The sequence below is a fragment of the Castor canadensis genome, chromosome 18, assembly GCF_047511655.1.
Source record: "Castor canadensis chromosome 18, mCasCan1.hap1v2, whole genome shotgun sequence".
Lineage (NCBI taxonomy): Eukaryota > Metazoa > Chordata > Mammalia > Rodentia > Castoridae > Castor > Castor canadensis.
In genome coordinates, this window is record NC_133403.1 from 27,910,863 (window position 1) to 27,927,133 (window position 16,271).

The 16,271-nt window shown below is 44.6% G+C and overlaps 1 pseudogene; it reads right to left on the bottom strand.

Annotated features, from left to right (window-relative positions):
* Positions 1-1,385: 1,385 nt before the first annotated feature.
* Positions 1,386-12,136, bottom strand: LOC141418820 (large ribosomal subunit protein eL37 pseudogene; annotated as a pseudogene).
* Positions 12,137-16,271: the final 4,135 nt, after the last annotated feature.

Genomic DNA, 16,271 nt, shown 5'->3' on the forward strand with positions numbered 1-16,271 from the left:
AATTACTTCCTTTTCTCCATGCAGGAATTGAAGTAAAGACTCAAAATAATGGCTCTTACCTGCCAATTTTATACTTTTTAAGCTGGGGGGAAACACATGGTTGTGTTGTCTAGAAACCTCTTATCATTACAGACAATGGTTCTGGGTGTCCAAGATGGGTGATGTTTATTATTTAAACACAGAGATGTACTATAGGCCTACCCAAAATGAGTTCATAGAAGAAGAGTCAGGGATCCAGGCACCAGTGACTCATTCCTGTAATCCCAGATACATGGGAGGCTGAGATCAGGAAAATCATGGTTCAAGGTCAACCCAGGCAAATAGTTCATGAGACCCCCATCTCCAAAATAACCAGAGCAAAATGGACTGGAGGTGTGGCTCAAGTAATAGCACCAACTTTGCAAGCACAAAGCCTGGAGTTCAAAACCCAGTCCTACAAAAAAAGAAGAGTCAGGGAACATTGACTACTGTTTCACTTAAGAGTTTTCAAACTTAGGAGATTTCTGGATAAAGTGATGTCGTACCAGGAAAAGTAAAGAGAAACAATGCAAAAAACCCTAGAATGACAGAGAGCTCAGCAAAGTGGCTGAATACAAAATAAATACAAGAAACAAGAAACATTTGCCTGTAGATTTTCTAACAGAAAATGGCCAGAAAACCTCATCTACACAGGCAATAAATTGTTTAGCACTAACATTAAGAAGAGGCTTATATGACCTTTCTAATGAAAGATCCAGAACCCTACTGAGATAGGTAAAAAGATGGCTGTAGCATTCTTATTGGAAAGACCAAATAATTGCAAACATGTCAGTCACCTCCATTGATGTTTAATCAAAATGCCAGGCAATAAAAAATAATAAAAGAAAAAAAAATTTCAGGCAGTAAGTGTTGAGAATATAGGGATGTTAGGACTCCATACACTGCTGATAGAAATGAAAGTGGTAAGGCCACTTCAGAAAATCTTACAATTCCTCAAATGATTAAGTATGAGGTTTCCATATGACCCTAAACGTGTGCCCAAGAGCAATAAAAATATATCTTCACACAAAAATATGCATATATTCATAGTAACATGGATGGTGGCCAATAAAGGGAACTGTACAAGTGTTCATCCACTGAAAAATAAATAAAACATGTTGTAGTTGTGCAATAGATCATTCAGCGTGAGGAAAGAATAAAGTTTGATATACATTACAACATAGATGAACCTAAGGACATGAGGCTGACTGACAGAAGCTAGAAGAGTGACCACCCACCATATGACTCTACTTACAAGAAATGGCCAGACTGGGCAAATCCATATAGACAAAAGGTGGGAGCTGCAAACATGGGGGAAGGGTGAGAGGAGTGGCCAGTCTGTGTGGGTTTTTTTTTTTTTTCAAAACCAAAACATTTATTGTGTAATTAGTCACTGAAATTCTCAAGATGAACTAGATACTGCAACAGCTGCCCTCTTGGGTTTAGGTGCTGTACCTTCACGGAATCCATGCCTGAATCAGCGGTAGACAATTTTTAGGTGCCTCATGCGACCAGTCCCTGTAGTATTTCGTCTCTTAGTCTTGGCACTCCAGTTACACTTTCTCTTGTGCTTGGCAGGGTAGCCACATTTGCCACAGGTCGACTTCTGAAGGTGGCAGGCCTTGGAACCACAGCGGTGGTACAACGTGTGCGTCTTAGTATGACACCTTCCAAAAGATGCCCTTCCTCATCTCGCTTCTGCCGCCCAGACCCTGTGTGGGTTTTCTTTGGGAGCTGATGAAAATGTCATCAAACTGACTGTGGTGATGCTTGCACAACGGTGTGTTTTAGTCTGAGAGGATGCATACTGTGATACCTAGAGCACCACTAAGAATGTAACTTTAAAAAATAGTATAGGGCTGGTGGAGAGGCTCAAGCCATACGGCACCTGCCTACCAGGGGTGAGGTCCTCAGTGGAAGCCCCAATGCCACCAAAACAATGTTTTTTGTGTTTAATTAGCTTCTTTGTATTTTTAATTTAAAATGGCACTATAAGATTTGTGTTTCTGAAATTTTATCCGATATGATTAGATTTTCATTGTTCCTACCTACTTTTTTTTTTTCTTATAGATGGAGGGGTCTCAACGTGTGGCTCAGACTGGCCTTGAATTTGCAATCCTCCCCGTCAGCCTTCTGAGTAGCTGGGACTACAGGCAGGTACCACCATGGCCAGTCATTTATACCTTCTAGTACATGTCACAGTGTAACACCTCGTAAGTATAAGCAAACACAAAAAAGAAAGTTTAAATAATCTGAAATTACAGTAATACCTTGCAATGCTGCCAACACAGTATGCGGACCAAAACAATAGTTATAGAAATGGAAAATTGTACTGCAACTTTCTAAGCTTTTTAACATGGATCAACTAGCCCTACCTCCAACCCCTGCTACTCAGACTCACGATAGTATATTTGAGACAGAAAGGGGAGTGTAATTAGTATTTGGTCCCTTCTGATACATTCATGATCAACCTGAATTATGGTCAGATGATAAAATGATTCTCCGGTGCTTTTCTGTGTGGGATGTGCTCAATAGGCGACAAGCAAGGTATGTATATATTTGCACCCGACTTGTAAGAGTCTTCTGAGTTGACAGGCATGGTGGCACATGCCTGTAATCCCATCACTGGAGAGGCTGAGGCAGGAGGACTGTGAGTTCAAGACCAGTCTGGGCTGCTTAGTCAGTTTTTCAACTCCCCCACCCTCCACCAAATAAAAGAATAATAATAGCCTCATTTTACAGAGGGACAAGTTCTAGATTGCAAAAACCGAGTAACTTGCTGTGTTAGACATCACGGTAATAAAATGTTTGAGAAAAGCAATTTAATGGAGGAAAGGTTTATTTTGGCTCATGGTGTCAGGGGTTTCTGTCCGTGGTCTCTTGGTTCCGTGTTTCTTGGCCTGCAGAGAGGCAGAGCATCGTGCAGAGAGGCCACCATGCCTGCTGTTTGTTATCTCTGAGACAGGGTCTTGATAGCTCTGCCTCCCAAGTAGCTGGAGGATGTTCTGTCGAGGTCCAGGGCAGTGTTCCATGGACTGCAGATGAACTGCAAAGTGCAAACTGGTGATTGCACAGTAGAGAAGCCAGACAAGGCTTTGGCGTCAAAAGTTAGCCTCGCCAATGTGGGGCAAACGCCCACAGACCAGGCATGGATCCCCAAGAAGAGAGCTACATCGCCTTTGCAGGGTCATGGCAGGAATTATCAGAAGACACAGAGGAAGAATGTTCTTTTAATAAAACAGGGGTGGGAAGATACATTCTTCCAAAATATCAACGTTATAAAACACAAAGGAAAAGGTTTCGGGCTAAAGAGCTCTGACAACTAAATGCACACCTGGCCCTCGACTGAACCCTATTGAGGAAGAAAAAGAAACACTGGAAAGGAGTGACTTGGGAGTGAGGACAAGTCAGATGCCATCAGGATGAACAATAGGCAACCAAGGAAAAGGACACAGGGCCTTCTTTGTACTATTTGCATGCTTGCACTTTGCTTTCTTTCTGTTTTTGTTTTTTGAGATAGTGCTTCACTGTGAAGCCCAGGCTGGCCTCAAACTGTGATCCTCCTGCCTCAGCCCCAAGTGCTGGGATTACAGATGTGCATCACCACACCGACTCCCACACTTTTCTTATTCTTGCAAGTAAATTGAAAAATGAAGAAAAAAATCTAAAACCATTCTTCTGACTTCAGATTTGATTTTTAGTATTTTTATGATCACCACAAGGCTAATTATAGTGAACCTTTCATGATCTCATCTTTCTTTGCACTTTCCTTTGGTGACAAAAAAAAAAAATCCCTCTCTTCCCACTCGACTTCATCATGGAAACCACATCTGAGACTCACTTGCTTTGCAAATGTTTTACTGGCACCCTGGCCTTTGCAGCAGCTCAGGCACGGGGGCTCCATCTCCAGATCCTGCATTGTAGCTGAACGTCCTCTAAACTTGAGAGAGGATTAGTCCTCTGAAGGTCAGTTACGCTGTGTGGTTCAACTAGATGCTGACTCTCCTTTATTTACATTTTCGATATTCTACTCATCATGGATTTTTGCATTACTTTTCTTTTTAAAATAATGCATTAAGACATAGTTTATCTTGACTTTGAACCTGAGGTAAGTGCTTCACTGCCTCACCCTCATCCTAGTCCCACTGAGATTCAAAGCTGTTTTTTAAAAATCAGAAGTAGACTGAAATATGGTATTGTACAATATGGTTGAAGATATTTACCTGATAAATTTATTTCTCATCTATAATTGGCTCCTTTTACACTAGGAAAGAGAAATTCCGTATAATATCATCAAAAAAGGGAAAAAAAGTTTACAGAACACAGTAAGAAAGAACCATGTAGAAATGGAGGCGAAGTAATATACCATGAAAAAAAAATGTCGATCAACTGATAATGGATAAACAAATGTGGTATATCCATACAATGGAATATTATTCGGTCATAAAGAGGAAATGACATCCTGACATAGGTGCATAAATCTTGAAAACCTTATGCTGGGTAAATTAAGACAGACACAAAAGGTTACATATTGTATGATTTCATTTATATAAGAATAAGCATATCCATAAAGACAGAAACTAGATTAGCGGTTGCCAAGGGCTGAGGGAAAAGGACACGAGTTTCTTGGGGAGAGAAAAAATGTTCTGGGATAGTTTAATGGTCGCACATGTTGTGACTATACTAAAACCTGCTACCCTATGTTTAAAAGGGCATGTTCCACGGTATGTGGATATCTCAATGATGCTCTTATTACGAAAACAACCAAAAAATTATAAACAGAGAAGAAAATTAGGTTATAGGACTGACAAGAATGCTAAGTGTGAGGTGTAGCTCAGTGGCTAGCCTTGCCTAGCACTGCAGAGCTGGCTCTGTCCATGGCTTTCCGCACTTCAGTTTCTTATCTGGGAAAAAAAAATGTGCTGAAAATATCTATTTCCCAGTTTGCAGGAAGGTGCTTGAGGCTGCTTGTACATGACCCAGCACTCAGTAGGACCACAGTTATGCCTCTGGCTACGGTCCAAGGCAGCAGAACAAAAGTGGAAAGAGGAAGAGCGTTGTTAGAGAGGGTTTGTGTGGTGCCTGATTGTTATGGGGTGACATGATTCTGCATAGCGTCACTAAGGCCTCTAGGTACCATCTGAACTTCAAAACTTTTTTCTTTGTTTTCTTTGAGATTAACAAGACTAAAGAAACCCTTCATTGAGCCAGGACATAATACCAATTACAGTGCCCTGCTTAGAAACCCTGGCATTCAGCTGGGTCCCTGGGGTTATCTGCATGTGCACACATTGAAATCCACACCAGGATGCTCTGCAGTGGCCGGCCAGTGACCTCAACGGAGTGACACAGGGAGCTCTCAGTGCTTCATCCTCTACATAAGAATGGCTGCTCTGATGAGGGATACGACAATTCATGTTTGAAGTCAGGACTTCATCCAAAATGCCACAGCCTGTCATGCAATAAAGACAGTGCAAGGAAGCATGGCAGGAGAGGACCATCCCTCCCACCCTCGGTCCTTGGTTGGAAGAATCGGGCTCTCTGTTAGACACCCCTTTACCTTTGGAAGTGTTGCAGTTTTTCCAAGCACACCGGTCAAGTCCAGCTTAAACCTGGGGCTGGTTTAGTGTGGACTGAGACTCACGACTACAGCACTGCCCTCCAGGAATGATAGCCAATCCTGGCACACCCTTTTCTGTGGCAGGCACAGTGGCCAGTCAGTGCTTTGCCCATTTAAATCGCTTTTTCCTTACAATCCACAGACAGGTTCTGTTCACAGAGTCAGGAAACAAAAACAGAGGTGCCTGGTTCTCTGCAGAAAGTCAGCTGCAGAACCTGCCTCCGTATTCCACACTCTCCCATTCTACCTCAGGAGGCTTGCTTCACCAGATGTGATAGAAACCACCATGACATCTCACCTTGTGTTGAAATGAGTTTTTCAAGAGACACACAATGATTCTAACCGGTTTCCAACATGCTATCATAAAGTGGAAAAGATAAGGACACTCTGGCTTTGCAAAGGAGACTGGGTAATTCAGACCCTGGGGCTCTCATCCTGGCAGACCAGCCTCGATGCCCTCCCTCCTCAACCAGAGGGGCAAAGAAGCCCCTCTGTGAGAGAAATGTGACCAAATACCTCATGTCTGGTCCTGTTCTGGGAAAGATTTATCTGGAGATGCTGACATTAGAAAGTCAGATGGGAAGTCTAGAGAATGTTCTCAGGAAGGAGTTTTGTTGTGATTTGACCGAACTGTCTTCCTATAACTTAGGCCACATGGTTACATTTATTTCCCTCTCAGCAAAGGGAAAATGTCGAAGGTGAAGAGGCACACTGGGCTTATTTTTGGTGCCATAAACACACCTTACATACACCGAGAAAAAACAGTGTTGATGTCTGTAGATGTTAACTGCCAATCTGACATTACTCTAGCCTTCTTCTCAATAGGAAAGAGTCCTGTCCCTCTCCTTTCTTGAAAGATGGAGACGAAGTTTACAGTTGCTCAGGATAACTCCGGGAAGATCTGTGACAGGCCCCTATACCTCTGTCTCACCTTGTCTATGAGGACACATTCCAAGAACCCCCACAGGCGTGAAGCCATAGATAGAACCCATTCCTACACACACTGTGGTTTTCCCTAGACATGTGCACTAACGACAGCAACTAATAACAGAACAATATAACAAGCGACTAGAATAGAAGTTATTTTTAACTTACAAATTACTTACTTCTGGAATTTTCCATTGATACTTCCAGGCACAGGTAACTGAAACCACAGAAAGTGAAATTGTGTGTGAGGGGGTGACTCCAGAGCTTTTCATGGCACCTTTGTCATCTGAAGGATCAGCCCCCAAATCAGGCTCATCTACTGGAGAAGAGAAGGCGTGGGAAGTCTCAAGCACAGAAGGAGGTGGCAAACCCTGCCAGGTTGAGCAGTCTATAGGCTTCAGAAGTTCCTAAATATAAAAGCACAAAGAATAAATGAGACAGAGAGACTTGGCCCAACTGTCATATGGGAGCTACCTTTGGAAATCATGGCACAGGAGGTGCAAGGATTGACAACTGCCTCCCAGACCTTTTCACAGTCCCCAGAAGGCCAGCCCTGGCCCCTTCTATCTTTCCTGAAAGGCCTAAAGAAGTATTCCAAGAGGCGAGGCAAGGAAAGGCCACTGCTAAAGACCCTTGCTTGGGGGTCTTTCCTCACAGAGGCTGCAAGAAGGGCCTAGACTTTGTGTCTGAATGTTTGGCAAAGCATGTGGGGTGTCAGAGCCCCCCACCCTGTGTGTCCGCACTCTGTCATGCCCAACTTCAGACTTGTACCTGGAATGGGAACAAGTCCTCATGAAGCCCTGAAGCCATTGGAGCTTGTCTAAGCAGGGTTGGGGCATATCTGAGGAAGATAGGTTTACAAATAATAGTTAAAAAAAAAAGGGGATTGCTTCAATGAAGTCTACTCACATGATCAAACTATGATTCCTTTAGTGAAATAGACCACCAGGGTTTTGCAAGGATACCACCGTTTTTTTGGGGAGGAAATGGGTCCTATAATCAATGAGGTGCTCAGTAGATTTTTAATTACAAAACAAGAAGAATTATTTGCTATCTTGGATGGTGTAAATATTAGGAGTGGAACAACTTAAAATCAATAGTGCAAGAACCAGGCATGGTGGTGCACGTCTGTAATCCCGGCACTCAGGAAGCTGAGGCAGGAGGATTTTGAGTTCAAGGTCAGCCTGGGCTACATAGGGAGACCTGGTAGGAAGGAAGGAAAAAAGGAAGGAAGGAAGAAAAGAAGGAAGGAAAGAAGGAGGAAGGAAGGAAGGGAAGAGAAAGGAAAGGAAGAAGAGAGGAAAGGAAAGGAAGGGAGGGAGGGAGAGGAGAGAAAGAAAGAAAAGAAGAAGGGAACCACATCTATAGCCACAGTGAGGTGATACCTAAGTGAGCAATCCGTCCGATTGCTGAGTGTTGCAACAGTCATGAGTTTCTAAGGGCACCTGGCATGGCCACTACCTACCTGGATGCTAAGACCCTGACACAGACACGGCCAGTCCTGACTCAATGAGCATTTTCAGTGTGACAGTCGGAGACTGCAGCTCCAAATGACAGCAGGGAAGAAAAGGGTAGAAAACAGTGTGATTTCTTGGAAATCCCACAATGCAATTTCACTTTGAACTTGCAATCGAATATCCAGGCATGATCTGCATAAAATGAGACGGTGTTTCCTTCTAGAACGATGGGCCCAATTAAAAATAATGAGGCCTGTCTCCAGCCGCCAGACCCAATTAGAGGTAACGAGGGCTGACGTCCCAGAAGCACACTCATTTTTCTCTGACAGATGCGTTGGGACAGGGGTCCGGGTAGGGGTCACTGGGATAGGCCTGGCCACAAAGGGCGAGTGGCTCAAGCTCACGAAGCCCTTCTGAATCCAGTTACTAAATACGGAAGTAGGAAGTCCCGTGGCTCCCAAAGCACTAAAGTGGCCCCACGAGCAGTGTCCCCTGGCCACTTGCACCCTGCCACATTCAGCTGGGCATTGCTAGCCAGACAGCATGCCTGTCACTGAAAACTTTTCAAGAGTGACTGCTTTTAAACCACTGGAAAAGTTAAGGAGCAAGAAATGCTAAGTGTTCTGTTTTATCATTACTCATTATACTCGTCTGCCAAATTGTCACTCTGTACCCCGTATACATGAACAATTATGTGTTAATTAAAAGGAATAGTGAGGGCTGGGGCTGAAACTCGTGGTAGAACATGGGTTTAGTGTAAGCCACATGCACACATGCACAAAAGAAAACTTGGAAAATTCAGTGTTGCTGGCTTCAGGTGTGTCCACGTGTGTGCGTGGCTGATGAACGCATGTGCATTTGGAATAAATTTAGATTTACAGTCCTCCCTCAGAATGCACAGAAGAGTGGTTCCAGGCACCCCTGCAGATACCAAAATTCATGGATGCTGAGTCTCTTCTGCAAGATGACGTAGGGCCTGGGGCTGTGCTTAGCATGTGAGGTCCTGGGTTCAATTCCCAGAGGCACAAAAAATAAAGAAATGAAATGGTGTGGGAGTTGCACTACGTGCTTGCATCTTCCTGCATGCTTTAAGTCATCTCTAGTTTCCTCACAACACCTGACACGAGGCACGTGCTCTGTTGATGGTTGTTTGACTGTATTGTTTAGGCAATAATAACAAAAAAAAGTTTGTATGTTCAGTACAGACTTTTTTTCTGTGTTTGGTTGAATCTGAGGATGTGGAGCCTTCCGCTACAGAGCCCTGCTGCTGTTCTGCAAGGTTGGAAAGAAAGAACAGAGTTCTTGTTCCACCAGGGTTAGCAACCTGTGACCAGGAACATCCGCCACAACTGAGAGAGGAAACTGACACCATCGTTACCTAGGCTCTGGGTTCGAATTTCACCACTTGGCCCCAATGTTTCTTTTCTGTCCCAGTGCCCCGCTGTCTGAACTGATCTGGTCATTCACCCGCCTATGCATCACCTTCCTCCTCTCCCATCACCGTCACAAAGAACAGAGACCACGGCTGACCTTCTAGGCCTGTGTGTCCCCAGCACTTAGCTTTGATCAGCACATGGAATTCCAGGAAGCAAAGCGTACTTTGGTCCTAGTACAGCATAAGGACCCTGGAGCAATCTCTGGCACAGAGCCATGGGTGACATGAGCTGTCATTAAGCAGGTGTCGCAAGGCGATGTGAAGAATGCACAGTAGACACCTAACCGTCATGAGTGGAACAAATACAAGGGAAAGGCCAGCACTGGTGAAGGTGGAGTCAAGAGGCCACGGTTTTTCTAAACTGTTTCATGGAAACCTGCGTTGACTCGTTTTCCAGCAAAGGGAATAAGAAAAGGCTACATCCCAATCCCCAATCCCCATGCAATTCAAAATCCATCAGGACTCCCACCGAGCCGACCCTTCACCTGCTCTCTCTGGTCCTCCTGGGACAGGGTCTCTCCCATGAGTCCCAGGGACAGGAGACAGCCACACCTGTGGAGAGGCCAGTGAGGTCTTCTGGGAAGAGCTAGATGGGAAATGTTTAAGTCTCTACAGGCCATAGAGGACACTGTAGCAACCACCCCACTCTGTTGCCATAGCCAGAAAGCAACTGAGGATAACACAACACAAATGAACATGGCTGTGTTTCAATAAAACTTTATTTACAAAAACAAGCTGTGGGCCATAGGGCATTTTCTGACCTATGACCTAGGGCCTACCCTTGTATAAACCACACATGTACCGCGCGTCCACATGACGTAAGGCAAGACACGGAACAGAAGAACAGGGACGAAGCTGAACGTGGCATCCAGTGAACAGGGTTTGTGCACACAAAGGAGGGTTCTAAAGATATATACTAATTTGAAAAAACTGAACAAGATCCAACTATTTAATCTCATTGTACTAGGAGCCAGTGCAACCTATCTGTCAGGACAACCATTAGTCATCTCCAATGGCTGCCATTTTTTCTGTGTGGTGAGGATTCACTTTAGCAGATGCAAAGATATGCTAATAAACTTGATGGATTTAATCATTTCCAATGCATATGTATTTCAAAATATCACATTGTACACTCGAGAATCTACAATTTTTATCAATTATACATCAAGGAAGCTCAAAAAGAGAAATTACTTACAATGCAATACTTAGAAAATAAAGTGAAGCATATTACCATTAGGTTTCTGCATTACCCATAGAGGAGGACACACTGGAAGAAAGGCCATTTTCTGTCACTTGAGCGTCATAACTGTGTTATTTTGGATTGATTTATTAAAAGGCACGAGGTGCAGAGAGAAGAGACTCAAAGTGACTGTGGCCAGCACGACCACCACACAGCTCTGTGGACCCTGTGGTGCCCGATGGGCCTGGGTTTCCTGGAATGCTTCCAGGGGGTGAGCCGTGGGCTCACAGGGTGCTGTGCAGCCTGACCTCCTGCACAGCACCCCGAATGGGGCACGTGGCACTGACTTGTTCCCCGTTAAACAGCTGACTTGTGTTATGTGCATCTCACCTCAGGGAGATCGCACATATGTTAAACTCCAGTGACCATTTCCAGAATTTTGCAGGGAGAGCTGCAACATCTTAACGACAGCAAGACACCTACAAATGGGACATTTTAGAGGTCATCCATCCTTCTTTCTTTTTTGGTGTTATGGGGTTTGAACTCAGGCCCTCAAGTCCTACCACTTGAGGCATACCCCCAGACTCCCCTTTTTCTCTTTAGTCATTTTTCAGTTTTCACCCAGGACCAGCCTGAGAGAGACCACAATCCTCCTACCCATGCTTTCCAGTAGCTTGGATTACAGAAACATATCACCACGCCTGGCTTATTGGTTGAGATGGGTCTTGCTAACTTTTTCCTGGGGCTGGCCTGAAACCATGATCTTTCTGATCTCTGCTTCCCAAGTAGCTGGGATTACAGGTGTGAACCACAATGCCCAGCTTTAAATAATTCTAATAAATATTTTTGAAAGCCGAAAGCAGGGCTAGTTCATAGAAAGCATTTAGGACAGAGCAACACTCAGTAAATGCTAGCTATTAGCATGGTTGTTAAGCCATACTGGAAGTGGTAGAACACTTGCCTAGCAAGCACAAGTTCAAAACCTAGTATCTAAACAAATAAATAAAAGCTAACTGTTGTTAAGCCACAAGGGCCCAGAATGTTAAAGCTGAACTGAATTTTATAAGAAAGTGCCTCGCTTGTTTGGGGACACTGTGGGCGGGGGGGGGGGGAGAGGGACAAGAAGGCACTTTTGTTTTTCCATTTGGCCACTGCAGAGCCTGGGACCAGCTTGGCGCCGGGAGCGAATTCCCTCCTCGTCCTCCATGTGTGGAGGGGATGCTGGGTTCTGAAGCCATCAACCCCTCTCAGTTCTAGGGAGGAAGGTGACTCCTTATGCAACAGAACTCGGCAGAAGGAACATTGTGTGGCTCCCATCACAGAAGTTCAGCCTGGGTAATGGAAGAAGAGAGCCAAGACGGGCCAAGAGAGAGCCCAAGAGCGAAGCAGCAGGAAGTAACACACACAGTTAACGATGGGATTGCTCACCTGGCCAGGTGCAGACGGATGGTCAGGTTGTGCTGAAGGAGTCGCAGCCCCTCAGGTAAGGACTGCTGCATGTCGACAGGCCTCAGATGGCAGATGGCAGCCGCCTTAGCCAGGCCTTAGCACTTCAGCACACACGGGCTTTCCAGACAGGGCCACCACCCAGAAATGAATGTGCGATCGCCTCATGTCTGCCTCAAAGGACTGAGAGCTAAGGCTGTCTCACGTGGGGAGGGACATTTGGAAGGAAATCAGCGTTCTCCACTGTCTTCACCCCCTGGTTCCCCGAGCAAGATATTAAATTACAAAATAATGACAATTTTATTATCTAAGAGTTGTATCAAATACGTGTTGCATTTCATTGAAAGCATTTTGTTTATTTGGGGGGCAGCACTGGGGTTTGAACTCAGGGCCTTGCCCTTGCAGGCTCTACCACATGAGCCACTCCCCCAGCCCTAAAAGTATTTTAATCATAGAGAAGAAACGTTTTAAAAATAAATTTTGTAGGCTGGAGTTTCCAAAGATGGTGGCAACAGTGTGTCCACACCATTTGTTCTGTCAGACTCGGCCACTCTTCTCTCAAAAGATGGGGCCGATTTCCTCCCTTGAGTCTAAGTAGGCTTGAGACTTGCTTCTAACAACAGAATGAGCAGAAAGGCAAGGTGGATGGCCCCTGGGGCTGGGTCAAAGCCACAGCCACCATCACAACAGTCTGCTGCCCTGGGGCCGCCATGTTGTAGGGAAGCCCAGCTATGTGGAGGCCAAGTGCAGGCACAGTGGTCACCAGGCCTAGTCTTTCAGCCTCTCAAGTCTCTTCCAGCCTCTGGTCCAGGGAACAGATGTGAGAATAAGTGAGTCTTTGGATGACCTGAGTCCAACGATCAAGTTACCTCACTCCAGCCTTTGAGCCAAGGCCCCTGACATTGAGGACTGACTCTATGAACCAGACCTGATGAACTTTCAAAAGCAACAGACCTTCTAGAACCTTCCTACCTAAGATCTGGGGACCAGCTGGGTCAGCACCGTCCACGACATGGAGACCCACACAATTCCAGCCCCTCCCACCCTACTCCAATCAGAAACTGCCTTTGGAGAAGACCCGCGGGTCGGTGTCTACTGTCTGAGAAGCAGAGATCTCTTCAGCACCCACATGTTTCTGTCCCCAGCAGACGAGTCAAATGCTTCACGAGACTCACCTGTATGAAGTAATTCAACATTGCCATTCTGTGCACAGGTGTGGATATTGCTCACAACGTCTGCGGAAATGTGGCCCAAGGGTTAATGTCTACTAGATCAGGTGAGGGGAGAAAGCTACAAAAGTCACAGTGACAAAATAGCTGGGCATGGTGGTTCATGCCTGTGATCCCAGCTACTCCAAAGGTAGAGATCAGGAGAACTGAGGTTTGAGGCCATCCCGAGCAAAATCTTAGTGCCCCTTCATCTCAATCAAGAAGGTAGGGATGGTGATGGGTTTTATAATCACAGCTACACAGGAAGCCACGGGTAAGAGAATCATGGTCGGAGACTGGCCCCAGGGCAAAAACACAAGACCTTATCTGGAAAATAACTAAAGCAAAAAATTGTCTGGATGTGTGACTCAAGTAAAGTGTCTGCCTCTCAAGCATGAGGCCCTGAGTTCAAGTCCCAACCACCATACACACAAAAAAAGACACAGTATAAAAATGTAGAATGCTTCTACACTCAGATTGCTTTGGAATTGGATTAGTCCCTTGCTCCACAATGGAAAGTGGTGTTGGAAATCAGAGACAGTTCATTGTGGATATAATGAAAGACACAACTTAACTTGGTCCCACATCCAAAAAATAACCCAAACCAAAACTACAACCAAAACCAAAACAACCAGTGAAACCATTGATTCTGCTCGGATGCCTGACCGTTTTTGAGTTTAGTACTGGAGGTTTTGAGTTTGTCAGTGTTCCTGGCAGATGCTCTGGACTGGTGACCCGAATGCTGGATGGAATCCCTCTCTTCCCTGTCTTCTATTATCTAAGTGCTGGAAATAAATGTTCTGGCTGCCAGACTCCCTTGCAGCTATGGGAGGCAAAGTGGATTCATTTTAAAGAGCTGTGAGTGGGTCGGTCAAGGGAAAATCTTCACAGAGAACATAGAAACACTCATGGGTTGGTGTCTCATGCAGCAACAAACATTTAAAAAATATCCTCTTCAGATCTTTAGCTCATGATTGTGAGACACAATTCCATGTAGCCCACATTTCAACACCACCATTTCCCTAAAGTCACAAATTCAGGTTTGAGGCAGCTTGCCATTTCCTTTAACAGCAGTTCAAGGACCAGGGCACAGTTTCTTGGGATTGTGCTATGGTTTGGATCTGCGTGTGTCAGAGGCTCGGATCCCAGCATGGTGCTCCCGGGAGGTGGTGAAATCTTTGAGTCATCAGGGGCGTGCCCTCCAAGGGCACTGCAGGGACTCCAGCCTCTTCTCTTTCATGGTTCAGCCTCGAGGCGAGTGGTTTCGCTCCACTGTGTGCTCCCACCACATGTGTCATCAAAGGTCTAAAGCAGTGAGGTCAACCCACATGGACTGATGGGATCTCTGAAGTGTGAGCAAAACAACCCTTTTCTCTTTATAAGTTGATTGTCTCAGTAGCTGTTGAACTAACGGAAACCTGACTGACATGGCTGAGACACACACCAGCACAATGTCATTGTGTCCCTTGTGACTCTTTTGTATAATGGTGGCAGCCCTCATCTGTTGCTCCTTTAATGGTTACAGTTCCTGTCCTCTACATTGTCATTGTTGAGGCAGTCTGATGGGAGTAGGGCATAATTTCACTGTTGTTTAATCTTATAGTATGCTGGTTTTTCTTGAGGTTAGAAAGACTGATCAACCATGATTATCCAGTAGGTTCTCCATTCTGGAAATGCCTGGCCCTCCTTTTTCCTATTGTTTCTTTTTAACTTCTAAGTCTACACTGAACCTCATGTTCTTTGTTGCTTGTATGTGACGTCTTCAGATGAACATAAATCCTTAATATTTAGGTGAATAGATTCACCCACTTTTGCACTTAATTTGTGTTCATGGGGGTTTAAAAGTCCTTCCCAACATCTTGCTGTCTTGTTTGTCATTTCATATTTATGCTCAGCCATTTATATCTGGGGTTTCCAAGCCCTTTTGAGTTTACTTCTGTACAAATTATGAGGCACAAATCTAATTCATTTTTTTCACATAAGGAAGAAGTTTTGTTTTTGTTTTTTTTTTTCAGCTCTGCTTTGAGTAACGCCTCAGACACCCAAGTCCACCCTTGGTTCTGTTGTCCATTGTTTGTTCAGGTGGCTGTCCCACTTCCACCCTGCTTTCATTGTATCTTAGAGGGAGGGATTAATCATTGTGATTGGAATTTTCATCAAGTTGAGAAATTTAAGGAGAACTGACACACACCATTGAATATCCCTTCCTACTTGTAAGAGAAATGCAAGTCAAAACCATAAGGAGCTGTCATCCATTAGGATGGTGGTTATAAAAAAAAAAAAAAGAAAGCAAAAACCAGAAAACAGCATCAGAAAGGACGTGGAGACCCTGGAATCTGTGCATTGCTGGTGGCTGTGTAAACTGGAGCAGCCATTATGGAAAACAGAATTTTTGGACACTCCAGCAATTCCATTTCTGGGTATGTATTCAAAAGAATTGCAAGCAGGTGCTTGAATGGAAATCTGTACACCCATGCCCCCAGCAGCAGTGTTCACAGGAGCCAAAATGTGGCAGCAAACCAAGTGTCCATCAACAGATGAACAGACAAACAACGTGATATTTACACCACAATTTAAAAGGAAAGAAAGTCTGACACTTGCTGCAATGTGGATGATGACATTGTACTAAGAGAAATAAGCTGGTCACAAAGTGACGAATATCGTGCAATTGCACTTGCATGAGGTTCCTCGAGCACATTCAGAGACAGAAAGCAGAATGGAGGGTGCCAGGTGGGGACAGCTAGTGTGCCCTGGGGACAGAGCTCCAGTCTGGGAAGATGAAGAGGTCCTGGAGGCAGATAGTGATGACGGCTGCACAAAAGCATGAATGTACTTGAATCTGAATGGTGTACTTAAAAATAGTTAATATGGTAAATTTTGTTATATTTATACATATGTACACTTGTATATTACCAGAATAAAAAATTACCCCAGCCATGAAAAATAAAATCTTCCCTTCATTCTTGCCTTTTCAGACCTT